Source organism: Heliangelus exortis, chromosome 4, assembly GCF_036169615.1.
Source record: "Heliangelus exortis chromosome 4, bHelExo1.hap1, whole genome shotgun sequence".
In the NCBI taxonomy this organism is placed as follows: domain Eukaryota; kingdom Metazoa; phylum Chordata; class Aves; order Apodiformes; family Trochilidae; genus Heliangelus; species Heliangelus exortis.
In genome coordinates this window covers 14,731,466-14,752,714 of record NC_092425.1, presented here as the reverse complement: position 1 = coordinate 14,752,714, position 21,249 = coordinate 14,731,466, and the positions used below count along the sequence as shown (strand labels likewise).

Sequence of the window (21,249 nt, the reverse complement as noted above, 5' to 3'; positions counted from 1 at the left end):
ATGCATTGTGGATGTCTTCAGAGGTGTTCTTTACTGTAATTATGTATTTGCAGATTCTTGTCATGCTGGTATCTGAAGAATGTTCAAGGTGAGAGTGAATTACATCACTAATTGAAATTAACAGGAATCCCTGGTTCTTTTTAGCTAGACATCTGTTGGCCTCTATGCTCTAGTTAACTCTGCATCTATTTGTTCAGAGTATTGTCCGTTCAGAATGTTATATTACAGCGAGTAATAACTGACTGGTATTTTAATGCTAATCTGTACTATTCAGCTCCTGGGTCCAATTACTTATTGTTGAGGGGATAGAGAATCAGTGGTGATTTTTTTTTTCTCCACCTCTCCCCTAGATTATATGAGCTACATTGAAGGTATTTAAAATGCAAAAAATTTCTCTGTATGAAGAATAGGATGTTATTGTCCTGCTGTTGGCTAATTACTTACAATATATATTGATTTTTGTGTTGTAAGAAATGCTTTTTTGAAGTATACTTTATTTTTTTTTTTTTAGGTTGTCATTTAGCTTCAATTTAAAGTTGTAATATTGGTAGTATTTGCAGTAATATTGAAATAAGATAGTTTGCTGAGAAACCTTGATCTCTCCTATGGAAGTAGAACTTTTGCATAACAGTGACCAAACTCAGTTCTTTGACATATTTTTTTCTGCAAGACCGGTGAAATTCATAAGTTATAGTAATGCAAATGTTTTTCCCATCTATCTTTGTAGATTAATTTTATGGAAGTGACACTTGGTAAATAATTCAGAGTGAGATCTGCTGAATTAATTTTATTTGGAATTAGACAGCTAATTTTACTTATTGTGCTGATAATTGTTGCATTGAATGGCAGGATAGTTTTGCTTTCTTACATGGGGTAAAATTAACATTGAAATAATACAGGGAAATGTTGATGCAGATTTAAAAAAAAATCTATATATGAGTTCCACAGATTGTTAATGCTCACATTAGGCTTAGAAGAACAAGGTAGGACAGAGAGAGGAAGGTGAGTCTTGCTGCACTCCTTACGCTGCTGGAAGACCATAAGCACCACAAGAGGGTTAAGCTCAATGTCTTGGAACTGTTTGCCATAAAACCTGCACGATCAGTGCATTTACCTTCTAAAATGTTGTGGAGGCTAAATTTATGGTGTATATTCAGCCACACACATTTTAGACTTTCTGTCTCCAAGTTGTGATGCTCCATCTCCAGCAGCCTCAAACAGATGTGTATTACTGAAGGATGTCTGAATTTGGTAACTGTTTTTTGGTTGAGATGCCTGCTATTCAGGCCTCAGCTCTCATTATTTTGCCAGCAGCCTACGTAATACTGAACCCATTTTTGTGTTTACATGCTTATTCAGTGTAATTGCATGGAATAGTTTTGTCTTCATAGCTGCAGAATATATTATTACTGGCAGATTAGGAGAACTGTAAGGAATGCAACAAATTCACAGTAAGTTCTGCATGAGACTATGATACAGCTTGCAGGTAGGCTTGCTTTTACAAAAATGTTACAAGATAGTGAAATCTTGGCTTTACAAATAGTTACAGAGTGGGAAAAATTTGTCAAACGTGTGAATTTTAAGCCTGGTGTATAGTGAAACTTGCACAGACTGAACTTGAACTTGTCATAGAATGATGAGCAACTAAATCTGTAATTATAGTTACGATTTCAGTGAAACTGCTATAATGAAATACCTGATCATTGCACCTGAGACTCATGCAGTATAGAAGAAAAGTAACTACCTGGGGTGATTTAGTGGACTTCTTCCTGATGGTTCCTCATTTAGTTTATTGTTTGTCTATCAAACTTACCATGTAGTTCTAAGATGCAGAATAAAAGCAACATTTTTCCCATTTAGGCATAAAAATGACCTGTAATCTGCATACTTGGAAATATTTTAGTGGAAAAAATAACAGCTCTTTTCCTGTTTCAATATTTAATACATACAGAATTTGTAAATGAGAGATTCCTGCAATCATATTGCTATTTGAAAATCTTGGTATATGGGGATTTAGATCAGGTGGTGAAGAAAATTTCCCAATAAAACCCTATTAATTCAGTGGAAAGTATGGTATGCTCAACTGAGAAGTCAAAACAAAACAAACTTTAAATGAATCAATAGATCTAAGGTGTGACACTTCTCCCTTTAAGTGGCTCCATTTTGACAAAGTTGGCCTGTACATGAAAATAAATTGAGAAAACTCCAGAAGTCAATAGTTCTGCAGGGTTAATGGTAGGGGTGAATTTTTCACAAGATTCATATTTGAGGCAGCTGAAACTAGACACATGTTTTCCATCTTTGGTGATTTGTTTAGTGCACAAGAAAAACTAAAGCAAAAAATATTTTTCATGTTGAAAATACTGAAGCCTAGTGATGCTTAGCTGAAAATAGCAGAAAATTTTGACATTTACTTCTGTGTTCTTGGAAACATAGGCCTCTTCTTACACCATGCCAAACTGAAACATACCAAGCTAAGGTGATTGTTCAAGAAAAAGTTAAAAAAAAAACTTTGTATTTTTTTGGTAAACGTGGATTTTTAATGGTTTTGTTCTAATGGAACAAAAATTGTCTATATTTTGTTGATATTTTTTGGTTAACCTGTGAACCTTTTTGGTGAATATTTTTGCATATCTGTAGTTATAAAATATTTGTACATTGCCAGCTTGTGTCTTATTTGCTGATTTGCCTGCTTTCGTGTACCCAGTGCTGAGAGAACTGCAGTTATTCAGTCTAGAGAAGATAAGGGCCTGAGGAGACCTTACTGGAAGTGGCCTTCCAGTATCTGAAGGAGAAAACTGGAAAGGGATTTTTTAAACTGGAGAGGGATTTTTTACAGGAGCATGTAGGGACAGGACAAGGTATGATGGCTTTAAACTGGAAGAGGGCAGTTTTAGGTTAGACATTAGGAAGGAATTCCTCACTGTGAGGACAGTGAGTTGCTGCATCAGGTTGCCCAGGAAAGTTGTGGTTACCTCATCCGTGGGAACATTCAAGGCCAGGTTGGATGGGGCTTTGAGCAGCCTGGTCTATTGGGAGGATCTCTCTGCCCATGTCAGGGAGTTTGGAACTAGATGGTCTTTATGGTCCCTTCCAACCCAAACCATTCTGTGATTCTGTGTACAACATATGCACTGAAGTTTGCACAACAGCATATTCCAAACTACTTTACTTTGGATCACACTTGGATGTGTTCTGTCCTATGTCTCAATACATATTAATCCCAGAGACCTAAGAGTTTTGAAAGGAAAGCCTCACTTCTATTTTTTACAATTAAAATATTTTGATTTTATCTGAATTAAAAGCAATGCAATTTTCTTTTCACAAGGATGTCACATGCTGCTTTTGGAGTGTTTCAAATGCTAAATTGCTGCATGAGTAGTAAATATTTGAGTATGGTAAGTTTTCCTGCAATTTTACAGTGCATGTTTGTTATTTAATTTGTAACTTTTTGAATACTTAAGCATAAATCAGAGATTTATTTTTCCATGGAATGAGGTGCTTTATATTACACCTTTACTTCAGCAGAAAAAGTTGGAAGGATTAATATACATCAAAGGTGAAAAATAAATAGTACGCTGTAATTTGCTCTTGCCTGAATATAGCATAAAAGTGTCTTGTGTATTTATTTGGTTTGTTGCACATTAAGTTGCTTAACTCTTTCAGCGACATGTTTTTAAACAATTTTAGTAGCCTAATAAATATAAAAGCCTTCCTCGATATCCCATTTATATTTTTACCTAATTTCATAGGATTATTTCTAATAATTGTAATGTCATGAATGACAGACCATACTTCTTTATATATGTATATATACTGTTTGAGCATAAAGGAGAAATCCTGTTGTCTTAAAATCATCTATTTGTTCTCTGAGATAGATTGCTTCTTCAGGTTACTTACTGAGACTTTTCTATTATTCTCATTACTTAAGAACTAAATTTTAGCTAATTTATCAGCAAAGCTATTAGAAGCAGAAGATTCATGCTATAGATTTTGTCTTTCCAATAGTGAAATATCATTGTTACTAGTAGAGACCTTTGAGGAGGCAACCTGGAAAGTGGATGTCATTGTTCTGTGCCAGATTCTACCACTTACATTTCAAGCTGTAGCTGCGAAAGGTAAAGTGTTTGGCAGAGGTATCCTGTGCATGATTTTCTCTCTGTGAATACATTGCTGTTCTCAAAAAAACCTGGAAATAGCAGAGTGACAATAGTGATAATTTGTACATGAGCCATTGTGCTAATCAGATACTTACAATGATTTTGATTACTGATACAATACTGTTTGTGGAAGAGTTATAAGTTTTAACTGGCAAAAATTCCTCTTTTTCAGAATTCTGGGTGTTTCTTCAGGGGGATTTTTTCACAACTTGGAAAACAGCCATGGTGCTTTGCACAAGCCTGAAATTTAGGGCTCAATAAACTTCAGATCATAAAGGATATATTTGTCTACTTCAAGGAAGCAAAATTTTTCTGAATTAAGCCTTTAACTAGCCCTCATAAAGTTAATAAGGTATGCAACAAGCTCCCTCAGCAGGTTGCTCTCCTACATATTTGACTTGTTTGGTATGATTTCCCTAAATATAACTTCACTATTTTTATTCTGAAATAGCAAGTCAGAATCTACAGCAAAACCAGAATATTTCACAGCATTGAATTCATTTTTTTTTTTTTTTTTTTTTTTTTGTGGTTGGGAAGTGTGATGGCAAATATGTAAGTAAAGTGGTGGCAGCTATGCATTGAAAAAATAAATTTTTAAAATCCCTATGTAAGTCTTTTTCTGACGTGAAAATTGTAGTACCCTGATAAAAAGCATAATTGTTTCATGAAACCATGCACAAAATTTTAGATGACTCTGAGAACTATTCATTTTGAAGCTCATTAAAAGTGTCTGTAATCAGCATAGCAATTTGACTTCTCAATTAGACTAGTCCCATGAGAGCCTGGCTCCCCATACAATATGTTTATGAATCTAATCAACCAGATGGCAAAAAACCCGCTTATAGATAATACCTTTATTTTTAACTCGCTAAGGAGCAAGAGCTGAAATACTAGAGCACTTGCTACTGTGTGATAATTAAGACAAGATTCTGAATGAATAGAAATTTAAAAAAATCCACAACAATATCCTGAAGAAAACTGTACACCATAAAATGGGGTCCTTGGCAGCTACCAGCATCAAGAGAAGGACAAAAGAAACTCTTGGACTGTACCAGGACCGTGCCATCAAATATTAGCTACCTGCTGGATGAGTATTCATCAATTTTTATTTTTTTTCCATTGGGGATTTATGAAGTCAGAACAAGCAATATGTGAGATTTTGGCTTTGTCGTGACAAGCCAGTCTGTTGTCTACATTAAAGCCAAACCAAAACCAAAAAACCCCAAACCAAACCCAAAAAATCCAAACCAAAACCAAATCACATTCCTAGATTTATCTTGTATTTTGTTGGCAGAAATATTAGTAATTTATATTTGTCATTAGTTGTCCATTGTGTATGAAGTGATTTGTAGTGAAAATAGCTAGAGTATTTGATTTGGGTTTTTTTTTTCCCCTTGTACTCTGTTTTCCAGTAGTTTAATTGTTCATTCAGCATCCATTCATCACTCAAAGATTTTGAGTTCTGTGTTTGGTATTAAAACTAACTACATTGGCAATTGAGCCGTATACTGTATTTTGTGATCAGCTCACTACAGTAGTTGTGGATGTTAGGTTGCTAAGTGACTAACACCTGTCTGGTTTGTTACTGCCTTTCCTTTCCTTAGGGAGGAGATTTGTGCACTGGCTTTCTTCTTGTCATTGGTGGGGAAGACTTGGGTTTGGTTCTGCATTGTGCTTATGTTGAAGGGCTGAGTTTGTAAATGCCTGTGTGAGTTCTGATGATTTCTGGATAGGAGTATATGTTGGAGCCTTTTCCAACAAAAGACAAAATTTACAGTTTCACAGACATTGTTGACCTTAGTGTAAATAGCCAGAGCTCCAGCTGAGAATCTTAACCATGAGTGGTTTTCAATTTATCCCCTTTTCATTGTTGAATCGGTAGAAAGCACCTACAAGGATAGGCATTTTCAAAAGGCCATCTGGCATATTAAAAGGGAAAGGTATTTACTATTTTTTTTCTTGGTTACCTCTTCAGGTTTCCTTTTCCTTATTTAGCAGTGATTTTTGTGATGGACTTTAGGCAGTAGTGAGGCAAGTGTCAACCAGACTTACAAGGCAAAACATGTTGGAAAAAAACATGAGTAAGTAGCAGAGAACAAATGCTATTTAGGTGGTGGGAAGGAATCTGCAGAGATTGGATGTTTCACATAAGAACTTAATCTCAATTCATCTGTAGAGATGTTACCTACCTACTCACTGAAGAGTCTGCATGTGTGATGGATGGATGGTCTGTGCAGTTTGTTGGCACTTTATTACCTGCTCTGTATCCTCTTTGGCTGAAAGGGAAATGGCTGGAATAGTGTGGAGTAGGGCTGCCTTCCTCCAGGTATGAAAAAAAAAAAATTAGGTGGAAATCTTGGGGAGGAGTGGGGGACCTTCCTTGCTTCCTTGTTCCTTGCTCCTCTCCTTGCAAGCAGCTTCCCTGCATTTGCCTGGGCAGAGGCTTTGGTAGTGCTGGGAAGAGCAGATAGGCAGAGACAGTGACTTCGCTGCTAGGAAGGCTTTTGAAATGGGAGGCAAGATGGTTTTCTGAGAAGCAGGTAGGCTGTGTGTCTGTGGGTTCAAGTTTTAATGGTGGTTACAAAAGTATTGAAGCCCTCTTATTGTACTTGACGACTTCAGCTTAAAGCATTAGTTCAGGTAAATCCACCTAAAGCTGTGGTGAAGTTGATAGGCCATTACAGTGTGAAACAAATGCCAGATTTTGTTTAAATTGCAGATCTTACCTTTTTTCTATCTTTTTAGTTTTTAAAAACCTTTTTCAATTCTGCTGGTCTTTGGAAGTCAGCTATATGAAAAGCCTTGAAGAGACAAACTGCATTGTCATGTTTCAGAAACTAGATTACTTGAGGCACTAACTTAAATGTTTGCTCTAACTTTTAGGCAAAATTTTAATTATAAATGTACTTAAATGTGTGGGAACAACAGCTGTACTGTACTCAGGTTGTTAAACAAGACTTAATGGTTGCAGTTAAGAAAGCTGTAGTGGTTTAGCAGTGAGGTATGTTAAGGTAGTTAGTCTAAATGTGCTAGTGCTAGTTCTGAGCAATGCAATAATGGTTAACAAATCTTTCCCCTTCACAGAAATCATAGGAGAGAGGCTAAAGGCTATGGTATAATATCTCTCTAACTTAGTCTTTAAATATCCTTAGTCTTTAAATATGTTTAACCAACCTAAGGAAACAAACACCAGATCCTCTGGGACCTAGTGGAGTTTGTGCAGCCTGACACTTTGTTTTGGTTTCTGAAGATGCAGATTCTTAAACACTTCTAAGTCAGTAATACCCCAAGAACCCTTTTTTTTTCCTTACTTTTCTGTTACTTTCTTCCTTGATCATAGAGAAAGGACCATTTGACCAGCCTCCTGGTAACTCACAGCATGGAAGAGACCGAGGTTTAAAGGAATTTAGCATGATAAAAGAAATTTGTGATAATTTTAATTGAGAAAAAAATTCTAGCTGGATTCATAGGTGAGAGGAAAAGTTTCAGCAAGAAGTGGAACAGCTCCCTCTGGCTGTGTAAGGAATAAGGGTCTGTAATGGGAGACAGCATTCAGGGTCAGGAAGGTCTGTGCAGTACTTCCTTTTCATGTAGTATTTCCACATGACAGCTCGCTGGATATTGTTTGACTACTTGGTATTATGAATTCTCTCTAGGTACTATGAATTCTCAAATTTATGAGCTATGCAGAACCAGGTTTTCTTCAATGAAATATTAATTCAAAAGCTAGATGAATATTCACAAAGCATCAAAATAAGACATAAAAAGAGGTTACAGATGAGGAACATACCATTTAAATTCTAAAGCAGTCTTCTTGTAAGTGAGAACTAGGAGTGAGAGCTACAGCTCACTTCATAGAGAATTACAAACCTTGAGAATTGTTTTTTTCAGATTTTGAGTGACATACTGTGTCTATTTTGTATAGTGTATGAGGGTGATTGGGGCTGGGATAGATGAAAGACAAAATTTACCAAGACTGGGAAAGTAGTTGGTACTTTGAAAAATCTACACATTAAAATGTGATCATATTATGAAACAATTTTATTATTTTATTAAATTCTCCTTCACCCCCTCTCTCTTCGCCCCTGTCTCCTCCTCTCTCTCCCCTTATTTCTCCCCTCACTCCCTTCCATCCTTCCCCTTGGCTTACAGCAGGTTCACCTAGAGTAGATTGCAGAGAGTTTTGTAAAGTTTTGTAAAGAGCATATACAAGGACAGGGACTCCACAAACAACCTGGGTAACATTTTCTGATGTTTGATCAATCTGACAGCAAAAAAACCTTTTCTGTTTAACTGGAGCTTATTGTGTTTCAGCTCATGCCCATTTCCCCGTGTCCTGTGGCTGGAGACCACTGGTGAGAGCCTTTTATGCCTCTCATAAAGTATTTAAAAACATGGATAAAATTCCCCTGAGCCATCTTTTCTCCATGCCAAATGTCCCAGATCTCTGTTTCTCATACAAAAGATGCTCAAGTCCCTTAATATTCGCTACAGCAACACAACCCTCTACTGTATCAACTATTTCTGTTAGTTTTGCATTATCTAGGAACTTGCTGAAGGTGCATTCTGTCCCACCTCTCAAGGTGTTAATGAATGCTGGCTCTTGTATTGGTACCTGGCTGTGCCTCTGATGACTGACCTCCAGTTGAGTCTGTTGATGCTGTTTCACAACCCGTTGAGCCCAACCTTTAGACACTTCTAATTTTTGATGTTGATTTTATGAAGAGAACTTGATTGATACTATCTGTTAGTGTGAGCAAGGATTTTTAAGTCCACATACAAATGTGGCAGACTGTGCATAGAGACCAAAATATTTTGCAGAGGCAATAGTGTTAGCATAGTTCAGCAAAAAGTCAATCAACTGATGCAGAAATCTGGCTTCCTCAGTTCTGAGGATCATAGTAAGTACTTACATCTGCTTCATCTGTCTCTAGACCATGTGCTGATCTTCCAGTGTGCTCTTGTTTTCATGCCAGGCCAGGGTGGGAAATGTTTGAAAGGGAAGAACTCTTCTAGTTGTTCTCTCTGGATGAAAAAACTTAAGATCAGCAGGGTTAGTGTCATCAGAGGAGCAGATTAAAACATTTCAGCTATATGTAGGTGAGAAAGATCTCAAGCATACTAAGTAGGGAAACAAATGCATAAATTGTGAAATACTGGGTTGCCACAGATGGCTTTTGTCACTGTTGCTCCTAAGGTTAAAACCAACATGGAATCTTGAAATATGTTCATATAATATTACAGTTTTAAGAGCTAAGGGACAGTGTGATGGTGCTCTGTGCAGGAACGATCACAGGATTTCACAAGATGAATATGAAAATATCCTTCTCACACACTGTGATCCTGGGTGCTAACTGTTGAGCTAGCAAGACTCTGTGACTAAAATTCTGATTTCCAGATTGTGTATATGCTAGTAAGTGGGTGGATGTGATGTTTACATTGCTTCCTTACACCTCTTTGCCTGTTAGCATTGTATTGACGTAATCCAGATGACTTCTTGTCATCTTTTTCAGTTTGGGGAGTGGGAAAGACATAAGAAAAACGGAATGTAAGGCATCTGATCAAACAGAACAAAACAAACTGAATGGGTTGTAGTTTATTCTAATTGTGTAAAAGATCTGTTTCAAATTATTGACTCTTGACCTTATTTTTTTCTTTAATTATCATGTCTTTGGAAGTTAGGACACTTTCCATAATCATGTGTGTGCTTTCCACTAAGTGAAAAGGAGAGAGAAGATTTTTCATTTGCATATTTGGAAACCTACAGCAGTGGCCCAGGATCACACATTTTTTTTCAGTGAACACAAATTAATTTCTGCGCTCCTTCAATAGATGCAGTATGTACCTGAATTTTATATAGCAGTGATCTGTGTTACCTGACAGATATGACATGACATATGGACATGACACCAGACTTCTAAACTGTCATCACTATGGTTCGTAAACTTGAAGGATGACAAAAACTAAAATAACTTGTGTTTGTGTAAGCACTACTGTAAATGGTATAGGATGGCTCAGGTTTTGCTTGCTATGATGCTGTTTAGGAATATTTTAGGATTTTTCTTCATGTGATTTTACAGGAATTTGGAAAGAGGAAACCCACTTACAGTTGGCTTATTTTCCTTAATTACAAGCAGTTAAATTACAATTAAAGTTGCATTTCTAAATTGTTGGATTATAGTAATGAGTTGTACCATGGCTTCAGTTCTTACACCTTTGTTCAGTTCTTATGCTTTAAATGTTGTAAATGTCCAGTTCAACAAATAAAATATTCAATTGTTTAAAAAAAAGACATTTGTTTGGATAGGCTGTGACACCTGCCAATCCTTCAGTGAAATTTCGTGGCAAGATTTCTGCACAAATCTAGAAGTATTTTGAAAATCAAAGCCTTTGGGGATCTATTGAATGTGAGGTCATTACTCACAGTATGGTCATGTAGAATGGTAACTATGGCAACTGTCGAATATTGGAATGGAGAGTGAGGAGTGAGGTTTATGTGAAAGATACGAGATCATGGGACACAGAAAACATCCCCGTAGAGCCTCCTCAGATGTAGATATTTTATGTGGATGTCTCATGCTTGGAAGTGCTCAAGGCCAGGCTGGCTGGAGCTTTGAGCAATGTGCTCTTGTGGGAGGTGTCTCTGCCCATGCGGGGGTTTCGAACTAGCTGATCTTTAAGGTCCTTTCCAACCCAAACCCTTTCTGTGATTCTATGAATAAACAGCTGAGAAGCCAGTGAAAATTTTTAGTTAAAGAATGTGGCACCCAGTACAAAGGCTCAAGGAATTATTTACTTTTAAATTAGTGGATTGTGGAATATATTCCAATCCTTTGTGGATTCCAGCTGTGGAATAAATTACAAGTAGTTGCAGAAAAATGTAGCTCCTCCTAGTTGCCAAGTTTCACTCTGAGTAATTTGGATTTGAGCAGACAGTGACAATGTGAGGACTGGGCTGGCATTGAAGTGTCTCAAGACTGTTATGGCATAACCCAATGTATGTAAAGAGAATAAGGGATAAAGCTTATCCCAGGCTTCTGAAACACCTGCTCTTTTTCACAGTTGTCTACAGGGAATAAAAGTCCAAGATTCTCCATTTCCTATCTATAGAATTCTTCTACAGCAGGGGCGAAAGTTATTTGTAGTCTGTCTGTGTTGCCACACAAAAAATACTGTAGGAAAAGGGTGGGTTTTATCTTTTCTGTTGGCCTGTCCAAATTGCAGTTCAAATCCTGGCTTCTCTTCCTTTTAAAGTTTGTAGCTTAGTCTGCTGCTAGAAAGGGAGTGAGGTATCGAGGTTGAAAGCTCAACTCTTGTGCTTTCTCATTGATGGCCATCCAGCCCACAGCACTGACTGGCAATGCAAATGAGAGCTAGTTTGGCTCTGAGATATAGTTTGAGGTGGTATTGTGTCATTCCTGATGGCAACTGAATAAGAAAATTAAAATTAATTTTGAATTTATGTTTTGATGTCTTTTTAAGCTATTGGTTTATTTTGCTGTTGTGTATTAAGCATAAATATGCAGATACTGCTGGTTTAAAAATGCTGTCACCGGTAACCTTTTTTTTAATAATATTTTTTTTTAATCTTTGGCTTTGATTTTATGGTAGTATTGAATCCCACATTGAAACCAGCTAATGGATTTCACAGACAAGAGGCATAGTTACTATGGCTACACAGCACCCTGAGAGCTTAATAGGACAAAGGATAAATGAATACGGTACTGGCTGTTTAGCCATTTCTAGGAAAGATTGTAATAATTTAAGGGCTTTATAGTCTTCCAGACACTGTCAGAAAAAGCAGGATTTTAGTTCCTTAAGAATTTGTATTCTATGTTTAGTTTAGGTCATTACTTCTGAAGCAGCGCATTTGGAAAAATGTTTTCAAAATGTCCTCTGCTTTTACCTGGTTTATTTCAGGTATTACCTGTTGCATGTAATGAAATTGGCAATTACTGATTATTTTATCACTGATATTTTTACTATGGCATTTTAAAATGAGTAGAAATCTAATCCTCCTATGGACAAATAAACAGTAATGTGGTTTAGAAATGGCAGTAATGTAATTTTTATAGCTTTCACTGTAGTTTTGGCTGAAACATTTTTATCTTTGAATTTCTTCTAAACCAATCTACATATTAAAGACAGAGTTTTTGTATGTAGTAAAAAAATGATAAACCACATGCACAGTTATATTCATACATATAATTTTTTTACTATCACCTGAATGACTGATGACCAAGTGTTAATACCTGGCTTTGCTCGAGAAGTAAAATGCATTGGAAACCTTAAATGTCAACTCAATGTTGTATTTTAATGACTTGTTAAAAATAATACTGAATAAAATTATTTAGAGTATAATGATATAATTAATCTCTTTTTCAATACAAATAGATCTGTCTAACATTTGCTGCACTAGGTCATAGCTTCATCTATGTTTAAGGCCTGCAAAGAAGCCTTTTTTACCTAAAAATATCGGAATTATTGTACAGAACTACACCATACAAACCAGTAATCTCTATCAATCTGTAAGGCCTGTTTGGCCTTACAAATTCAAGATCAGTAGAAGGCAATTACTGGGAAAACCCAAGAGTAACCCAAGTAAACATATAGATGAAATGAGGTGATGCTGGAAGAAAAAAACTGTGGGAATTTCATCTTGCTGTTTATAGTAGTATGAGACTGCATTAATATGTAGTAGCTCTTAAAGCATCTCTAGGTTGTAAACGTTTATAAAATGTGGTGTTGTAGAAGTGACCAAGAAGGTCTGATTACATTTTATATCTCCACAGGGAGATATATTCCTAGCTGCTTCTGGTGGTTTTGGACAGGCAAATCTAAAATACAGGTATTAAAATTTAGCAGGTCAGTTTTCCTAACTTAAGATAATTCTTTGATTTCCAGCTTGAACAACACGTGTTACAATTACACGCAGAGCCAGCGTGCTTGACACTCACACGATTTTTACTGAGGTATTAATGGTTTTGAATTGATGATACCTAGCTGAAGTTGTCCTCGTACTAAGTAGTCATAGTAGGCTTTTCATTCCAAAACTTATTTTCCAGCACAGTGTGACATTATTTAAAACCATTATTGTTCATAGTTCATTTTGCTACATGTAACATAATGACTTCGAAATACTGATCAGGTAAAAATTACCATTTAATATATTTTTTTATAACATAGAGCTCTCATCCCTGCCTTAGAAGAGTTAAATGTATTTCTTTAAAAAAACGAAGCTATAAAAATAAAATAAAATTAAAAGCCTTAATTAGGGTATTCTCTTAATGAGTATTTCTTCATTCACGTTTTATTGGTTTAATGAAGTACCCCATTTATTTATTATTTACTTAAGTGCTGCAGAAAAAGATGCTGCTTGAAATTAGGAAGTGGAGCGGTTAGAAGTGCTTCAACAGAAAACTGGGACTATGTGATATTTGATGTTGTCATGGGAAACTGCTTTGCAAGAACGTTTGCAGAGCAGATGGACCAAGATTAAAAAAAAAAAAACCAGATACAGGTATTGAATAGAGCTTTTGTTATTTTCTGTGAAACAACAGGAAAACACGACGTCTGATCAATGTAACATAGTTCTTTGATTCTTCCTTTTTTAACGGGCATGCCGATAGCTTAATTTTGCACACAATTCTTTAAAGCAGACTTCTTTTGTCTTCTGCTTCCTTTAAATGAGGTTATGTATTTTCATGGTATTTTATCTTACGTCATTGATAACAATCTGTCTGATACGAATAACTGACTAGTGAAGGTTTCCTCTAGATTTTGAGTTTTCAACAAATCAAAGCAAACTTCAGATTTATCTGCAAAATCTTCTGTGTTATGCAAAACCAGCAATGTCCTAACTTCATGCTATTATCTACTACCTTTTGAGCTAGCTTCTAAAGTTACATCTAAGTACACAAACGCTATGGAATGAAAAATCTTTTTATTTCAGATGTTACAGTTTTGTTAGCTTCATGTGCTCTTGGCTATTGAGAGCTCTTCTGTAACATTATACACTAGCTTTTTTTCCTTGATGTAAAAAATGAATTAAAAAAAAGACACACACCCCACCTACTTACGGACTAAAATGTCTTTGTAATCATACGTTTGGCAGAGAAGTTGGTTTCCTTAGCAACATGAACACAAAAGATATCCGTGTGACTATATACGTGCAGCATGCCTTTGGAAGAGTACTTCTGTGCAGAAATCCACTCTATGTTTGTTTAAAATGTAGTCTTTGTTCTCCTCGGCAATGAATAAAATAAGCATGTGCTGCTTAGTTTTTCTCTAAGGAAACAGATAATTAGAGAATTTGAAACATAATTTATAGTTATATCTTGTCAAAAACTCAAATTCAAACTTGTAGAAAAGAAAAAGCTTCTGGAAAAACAAAAACTTAATTTGCTCACTTGAAGATTTATGATTTCAACTGTTATTTTTGTTTGTTTATTTGTTGGTTTATTTGTTTTGTACTGAGTAATATCTTAACTGTAAAAAATTTCTTTGTACTTTCAATTTACAATCTACCTGTGCTTCTCTATTTCATGGGTTATAAAACTTACTCCATGGGTTAATATCCCCACATGCAGTGGAATAGTTCTTTGAGTCATGCTGCCATAAACCCACAAATGCCTAGATAGCTATTGGTATTAAATGTTAATTTTATATTGGTATATATGTTAATTATTTTGAGGGATCAGAGAAATGCTTGGATTTAAGTATACATTTCCATTATGAAACAAAATACATTGAATGTCTTCGTTGTTCCATTTTAAATATCACATGTGAGTATCTACCTTAACAGATGTATGTAAGGTCTGCTTTTTCCAGGAAAAGGAGACTTAGAAGCAGGAATTATTGGGGAGAGTTTTATGGCTTCTACAATGATTTGTATCAGAGTATCTGAATATTTTCCATTGCTTTTAATTTATGGTTGTAAAGTCTTACCATTAATATCAGAGAGGCTGAAAGACATTATGGCATTCATTAGGGTCAGAGTTGTGTTGCTAGCTTTCAGCCATAACCTTTTAATGCTTTTTACACTAGCTAAAGCACAATGAAGTCGACTGTATTACTTTTTTTTTCATCATGGAAATGAGATTTAATGGGTGATTAATTCTTCTATTCAGTTTATTTTAAGTAGTTTCCAGTTAAATAAAGCAGTGTACAGAATCACAGGATTGTTGAAGTTGGAGGGAACTCTGGAGATTGACCAACTTCCTTGTCAAAGTAGGGTCACCTAGAGCATATTGCCCAGGACTGTGTCCAGTTGGCTTTTGTGTATGTCCAAGGATGGAGACTCAGCAACCATCTTGGATGACCTGTGCCACTGGTTGACTACCCTCACAGCAAAAAAAACTAAAATCATTGTATTTCAGTAGGATGTCTTGCATTTAGTTTATACACATTGGCTCTTTTCCTTTCACTGGGTACACTGAGAGTAGTCTGGTTCTGCCTTCCCATCTCTCTTGGACTCTCCTCATACACAAGATACTTTGGTTCTTTAATTAACTTCATGACCTTTTACTAGACTTACTCCAGTAAGCCTATGTCTCTCATACTGGGGACCCCAGGACTGGTCCCAGCATTCCCAATCCACAGAAAGGGCCGGAAGGAGGACCCAGGAAACTACAGGCCCATCAGCCTGACCTCAGTGCCTGGCAGGGTTATGGAACAGATCATCCTCAGTGCAATCACACAGCACCTGCAGGATGGGCAAGGGATCAGACCCAGCCAGCACGGGTTTAGAAAGGGCAGGTCCTGCCTGACCAACCTGATCTCCTTTTATGATCAGGTGACCCGCCTGGTGGATGAGGGGAGGGCTGTGGATGGAGTCTACCTGGACTTCAGCAAGGCCTTCGACACCGTCTCCCACAGCATTCTCCTGAAAAAGCTGTCAGCCCGCAGCTTGGACAGGGGCACTCTGCGATGGGTTAGGAACTGGCTGGAGGGCCGAGCCCAGAGAGTGGTGCTGAACGGTGCTGCATCCAGTTGGCGGCCGCTCACTAGTGGTGTCCCCCAGGGATCAGTGTTGGGCCCAGTTCTGTTTAATATCTTCATTGATGATTTAGATGAAGGGATTGAGTCCACCATCAGCAAATTCGCAGATGACACTAAGCTGGGGGGGAGTGTGGATCAGCTGGAAGGCAGGAGGGCTCTGCAGAGGGACCTGGACAGCCTGGAGAGTTGGGCTGATTCCAACGGGATGAGGTTCAACAAGGCCAAGTGCTGGCTCCTGCACTTTGGCCACAACAACCCCATGCAGCGCTACAGACTGGGGACAGAGTGGTTGGAGAGCAGCCAGGCAGAAAGGGACTTGGGAGTGTGGATTGACAGGAAGCTGAACATGAGCCAGCAGTGTGCCCAGGTGGCCAAGAAGGCCAATGGCATCCTGGCCTATATCAGGAACAGCGTCACCAGCAGGTCCAAGGAAGTGATTCTGCCCCTGTACTCAGCGCTGGTGAGGCCACACCTCGAGTCCTGTGTCCTGTTCTGGGCCCCTCAGTTTAGGAAGGATTTCGAGGTCCTAGAGCAGGTCCGAAGGAGGGCAACCAGGCTGATGAAAGGACTCGAGCACAGACCCTATGAAGAGAGGCTGAGGGAGCTGAGGCTGTTCAGCCTGAAGAAGAGGCGGCTCAGAGGAGACCTCATCACTCTCTACAACTCCCTGAAAGGAAGTTGTAGCCAGGTGGGGGTTGGTCTCTTTTCCCAGGCAACCCTCAGCAAGACAAGAGGGCACAGTCTTAAGTTGTGCCAGGGGAAGTTTAGGTTGGATATTAGAAAGAATTTCTTTACAGAGAGGGTGATCAGACATTGGAATGGGCTGCCCCAGGAAGTGGTGGATTCTCCGTCCCTGGAGATTTTTAAAAAGAGACTGGATGTGGCACTCAGTGCCATAGTCTAGCAACCGCACCGGTGGGTCAAGGGTTGGACTTGATGATCTCTGAGGTCCCTTCTAACCCAGCCAATTCTATGATTCTATGATTCTGGATGAGTGCTTGAGTGCTGAGTAGAGAGAAAGGATCACTTCTGTCAATTGGCTGGTGATGCAGCCCAGGTTGCTGTGGGCCTTCTTTGCTGTGAGGGCACATGGATGGCTCATGGCCAGCTTGTTGTCCCTCAGGGTCTTTTGTGCCAATGTGCATGGGACTTTTGTTATTATATGGGAATATTATCCAGGTCTGGGGCTTCATATTTCCTTTGTTGAACTTCATGAGGTTATTGTAGGCCCATGTCTCAAGTGTGTTGAGGTCTCTCTGAATGGGAGCACACTGTCCTGGTGTATCAGCTACTCTTAGTTTTGTGCTGTATGTGAACTTGCTGGCATGGGACCACTATAGTCTGTTTTTAATAACAAATTTCCTCCTTATTGACACTGCCTCATAGTCTCTGCCAACCCAGTCATTCACTTCCTCACTTGATCGTTGGTCATCCTTTCTTGCCTCTGTTATTTCTATTTTGAAACTCTCATTAGGGGACTAACCATCCTGTTGGCAAAAATGTTTTCCCCCACTTAGGTGAATACTATCCCTGCTAAACAATCCTTTGTCCTCTTATCCCATGTATCCCATGGTCATATAAAAACCAAAACTTGTTCTGTATCTGCTTGTTCTCACACTCTTTGGACTTTCTGGAAGGGTTGAGGAGAATACTACCAGAGCTCCCCATGGTCTTGACATGCTTCTACAAATCCTCGTCCTACCCCACAGCAATGTTAGTCAATGTTTTATGCTTTCTTGAATGCCCCTGGCATCATCAGTGGTGTGAAAGAGCCATCAGTATCTAGTATAGGATTTGAAAAAGGCTGTTCAAGACTACCTTTCAAATTTAGAAGAGTTGGTTTAGGTTGTACCATCTGGAAGACACCAGCATTAAAATTTTTTCTAAAGCCTGTTTCATAAAATTATTTAAGACTATTAAATTTTAAGTATACAGTATATCAATGTGATATAACTTTTCTCATGTGTTTTGTTTCTGTTTGTTTCAGGAAATGAACCCAGGAAGTAATGTGAAGGGCCATGTGAAACTCTGTCATAGCAGAAATTTGCTAAAAGATTGCTTTACCTGTAAGTTTTTCTTTTCTATTGTTTAATGTTTAATTGGGTTTACAAGTGAGAATTTAACCAGTATACTGTCTTTTCTCTTGCATAGGTAGCTACCAGAATTTAAATAAACATTGTCTTGTTAAAAAGTTCCTGAAATCTGTAAGGGGAGAATTACTAATGAAGAGTATTTAAAAACTGATGGCAGTTGTTTAATCCTTTAAAAACAACTATTTCAGAATTTTTCCTTATCTAGTGCCCTATTGTGGAGTAATAGAAACTCCTATACCTGGACAGCATACATAATTTAGTTTGGCAACAAATTAAAACTAACAAATGGTAGTCTTTCACAATTCAAGCTCTTAATGAAGTATCTAAATATTTTTCTATTAATTTATATTTTTCCATATTTTTTTTGGTCAATATTTCTCAGCTACTGTGATATAATTTGAGAGATTTTAAAACAAATAAACTGCAGATACAAGAAATTCTGTTAGAAACTAGAATCTGAATTCTGCTCTTTGTGTTGCAAGGAAAAAACAGTGTTACTGTCTTAATTCCATTAATATTCAAACAGTACCAGTGAAACTTGACCAATTGCCCTCTGTTATTCTGAGTGTATTAAAGTGACTCAGATGCTGATGCTTTTCCTTTCAAAGAATCTGAGGAAAAGACTACAGGATATTTTAAGAAGACTTTTATGATTAGTCAAAGAATACAGAAGAGAATCTGCTGCTCTGCTAATGCTGCATTAATAATTGATTTTGTCAGATTTTCAGTATTATTCATTAGATTTACTTAGCACTCGCCCAGGAGTCTGTGGATTTTGGTGGGCTGCAGCAAAAAAACCCAAGCACTGGCTAGACTCCTTGAAGAGACTCACATGGGCAAGAGAACCATGTTGTTTTGTAAGATGTGGTGCTACAGCCTGTTTAAGTCTGTTGCTCCAGAAAGATAATGGTCTGTCACTGGTCCTTCCCACTGGTAGACACTGATGCACCTTTAGTCTGTGCTTGTGGTATTCATGCTCTCTGATGTCCTTGCAAGTGTGAACAAAGGCTCCACTCCACCACTTTGGCAGTAGACTGGCTTTGTATTTTTTTCTGTGTCTGGGTTATTTGCTCTGGTAGTAGAGAGGGGAAGATGTACTTCTGCCTCTGGTATATCTAGATAGAAATTTTGTCAGGACCTTCAGTTCTTTCTAAGCTGTTTATATGCACAGTTTTGACCATAGGCATTTGCAAATGCTAAGGAGATTGTCAATTTCTAATGACAATTCTTATGGAATAATCTGAACAAGAAGAAGCTTGTGAGCTCTGATTAGATAAACAGAATAGCAGTGTTAGCAGACTGACAGTGGTCAATACAGATTTCTTCTAAGCATTGGACACAGTCTTTCATTAAGTCTGCCTATTCTGACAGCATATTTCAGAGAGAAACACTGAGGAGGAGGAAAGGTCCTAGACACCTCTTGCTCTAATAAGGACCTAGTAAAAGGTACTTTTTGTTTGGCATAACTTCTGATTGGTACTATATAAGGCCAGAGGAATAATATGCCCTATTTAACTAATTAAATCTTGTTTGGAGATCAGTAGACATGCAATTCTTGTTCTGTTACCTTTGAATTATCTTTTGAATTGGTTGTCAACAAGTTCATGAAGCTATGGCAGCACTCTGGGTTGTCACAGGTGGCTGGACTGGCTTATTTCAAGTCCTCCTATACAGCTCTACATTTACTGTTTAATCTATTTGCTTTTTGTTAAGCAAGTGGGGGACAGTATTGCACAGGCATGTCTCAAAGCAGCAAAATGCAGCAGTAAAAACTGAAGGCTGCAATAGATTTTATAATTCACATAACAATAAAAATAATTCTAAGCACAGTACTATAAGAGGGGGAATATATAATTTTTTGAACCATGAGATATTTCCAAATTATTTGTCATGAGTCTTTTTGCTAGAAATAAATCAATTCTTTAATTGTGATGTTGATTAAATGTTTCTGTTATGCCTTTTAGGTATGTGATGGTATTCTAAATAAATCAAGCAGTACTCTAAAACTAGCTCTCATAATACACAGATAAGTAACTATAAAACTTACTGAGATCTGTAGATCGTGGTGGCAGTTACTTCATTATGATCAGTTTTGTAGTTATTATTTATTCTTTCCAAGGGGTTTTGCATGTATGATTAATGTTAGCTGGTGAACATTAATAGTTGGGACCTCTAAAACACCTAGCTTTTCCCTTTGTGCTTCTCTGAAAAAGGTTTTGAAATACCTTCTATTGATGCCACTGAGAATAGAGAGTTGAGTCACTTACTTGAAGATCCTGATTAGAGTCCAGTGCGAGTATGACAAAAAAGTGAAAAGGTGAAGTTAAGCCGGTTGAAAAGCAGAAAAACACACTACCAAAATCAGTAGTAAGAATTTAAATTATACACAGACTGCTGAAGAATAGTACAGTTTTTGGTTTTTTTTTTGTCATAGAAGATTCCAAGACCCTAAGAGCACATCAGTTTCCAAGGAGTGTGTTGCATAGCTCTAATTAAGGTTTCAGTGATCACTGGAGATGAATCTTTTGCTGCTCTCTGCATGCTTTTGTTTTTTCTTTCTGAACTAAACTGCACCTTGAACTTTAATCTCAAATGTTAACTGGTGTATGTTTTTTGTGAATATATTGAAGGGAATACAAGTTTTAATTGTAGCATTTTTGCATACTGTAAGCATCTTCCTGAACATAAGCTTGCACAAAGCTATCTTGTAGCGTAAGAATAGAATTAATGTGAAGGTCTTTCATCTTTTGCTTCATTCCTTCTTATGTAGAAATTTTTTTCAAGAAAGGGATATACTAAGGAATATAAATTTATGTATCAGAACTGATGATGCTAAGAAATACAACAGCTGTCTCTGGTGTTGCATGTTAATTTACTATGCTGAGGTATAATTTCATGCCTTGCAAAAATCAGACAGACATAATTATGATTTGCTGAAGGTGAAATAAGGGCACAGTGTCTGTGAACTTTCTGTATTTTAAAAAAATTAGGATACC

At 37.3% G+C, this 21,249-nt stretch overlaps 1 protein-coding gene across 5 annotated transcripts in view; it reads left to right on the top strand.

The window, feature by feature from the left end:
- Window positions 1-21,249, top strand: part of MARCHF1 (membrane associated ring-CH-type finger 1) — a 211,675-nt gene that overhangs the window by 46,215 nt on the left and 144,211 nt on the right. For all 5 annotated transcript variants that reach the window (XM_071743105.1, XM_071743107.1, XM_071743101.1 and 2 more), the window contains exon 2: window positions 18,148-18,226. The gene's annotated coding sequence lies outside the window, so the exon portion shown is untranslated. The remainder of the gene's footprint in view (window positions 1-18,147; window positions 18,227-21,249) is intronic.